We start from the raw sequence: 1833 nt of genomic DNA on the forward strand, positions 1-1833 counted from the left end.
TTTGTCCTTCAATGCCTGGGTTGCTTCACTCAACATAAGGTTCTCAAGATTCATCCATGTTATCACGTGTGTTTGTAGTGTATTTGTTCTTACAGCCGAGTAGTATTCCATTGTATGTATATACCACATTTTATTGATCCACTCATCTGTTGATGGGCATTTGCGTTGATTCCAACTTTTGGCGATAGTGAACAATGCTGCTATGAACATTGGTGTACATATATCGGTTTGTGTCCTTGTTTGCAGTTCTGCTGGGTATATACCCAGCAGTGGTATTGCTGGGTCATATGGCAAATCTCTGGTTAGTTTTTTGAGAAACCACCAAACTGTCCTCCTGAATGGTTGGATCCTTCTGCTTTGCTATGTTTCTTTAGCCAACTTTGATCTTGTAAACCAGCAGAGTCAGGTCTCCCTTTGGAGACAAAGCCTGAGGAAACATCTATAATGTCAGACCCATGAAAGTAATGGCTGTGGAAAATGACTCTTCTGTGACTGAGTTTATATTAATGGGATTAACAGACCTACCCGGGCTCCAGCTTCCCCTATTTTTTCTGTTTTTGGTGAACTGTGTGGTCACTGTGGTGGGGAATTTGAGCGTAATAAATCTTATTTGTGTCAATTCTCACCTTCACAGTCCCATGTACTTTTTCCTCTTCAATCTGTCCTTCATTGATCTCTGCTATTCCTTTGTCTTCACCCCCAAAATGTGATGGGTTTTAATTCAGAAAGGAACATCATCTCCTTTGCAGGATGAATGGTTCAGCTCTTTTTCTCCTGGTTCTTTGTCAGCTCTAAGTGCTATGTGCTGACAGCCATGGCCTATGATTGCTATGTGGCCATCTGTAATCCCCTGCTCTACACGGTCACCATGTCATCTCAGTTGTGTTCTCTACTGATGTCTGCTTCATACATGATGGGGTTAGCTGGTGCAATGGCCCATACAGGGTACATGATGAGACTGAAATTCTGTGATTCCAACATCATTAACCACTATATATGTGACATCTCCCCCCTGCTCCAGCTCTCCTGTGTCTCCACCTATGCCAATGAACTCATAGCTTCCATTCTTGTGGACACAGTTGTCATAGTATCTAGTCTTATTATCTGCATCTCCTATGCTCTGATTCTTTTCAATGTCCTTCACATGTCCTCAACTAAGGGCTGATCTAAAGCCTTCAGCACTTGTAGCTCACATTTATTCACTGTTGTTCTTTCTTATGTATTTGGGCTGCTCGCTTATGTCAAGCCATCATTTTTGGAGTCTTTGGGACTGGAGAAGTTTTTCTCAGTTTTTTATACTAATGTGGTACCCATGCTGAACCCCTTGTCTATAGCCTGAGGAACAAGGATGTCAAACTTGCTCTGAAGAAGTACCTGAGGAGAATAACAAATGGAGCAGAAACAGTCGTGCTGCCTTAGTATGTGCCTCTGATTCTGTGTGTTCCTGCCTTTCCGGTCACTCCTCTTCTTTATCCTATTTTCTTTTGCATCTCTTATTTCCCTCTAATGTCTTCTTTGAAGAATTTTCAGTCTAATGTCTTTACTTACTTTCATTGTAACCATTTATTCTTTCAATATGTTCATTTTATTTCTCCAATTTGTTTCTTAAGGAAAAAATTTAATTGTGTCCCTAATGTGTGCCACACTTTTTATAAATAGTACTGAAAGATGTCTACTGATTCCCATTCTCTCAGTGAAGAATCAATTATTTGATCTGATTTAGGTCATGCAACTAATGTTCCAGAACCCACTGAAGGAAATAAAGGAAAGAAAATGAGCTTGTGAGAAAAGGGAGAGAAATTCTGGAGAGCTGTTTCAGAATGAGCCAAAAGG

The 1833-nt window shown here is 40.5% G+C and overlaps 1 pseudogene; it reads left to right on the forward strand.

Moving 5' to 3' along the window:
* Window positions 1-455: 455 nt before the first annotated feature.
* On the forward strand, window positions 456-1419 carry LOC131276301 (olfactory receptor 8C8-like; annotated as a pseudogene).
* Window positions 1420-1833: the final 414 nt, after the last annotated feature.

Source organism: Dasypus novemcinctus, chromosome 27 (genome assembly GCF_030445035.2).
Source record: "Dasypus novemcinctus isolate mDasNov1 chromosome 27, mDasNov1.1.hap2, whole genome shotgun sequence".
NCBI classification, from domain to species: Eukaryota; Metazoa; Chordata; class Mammalia; order Cingulata; family Dasypodidae; genus Dasypus; species Dasypus novemcinctus.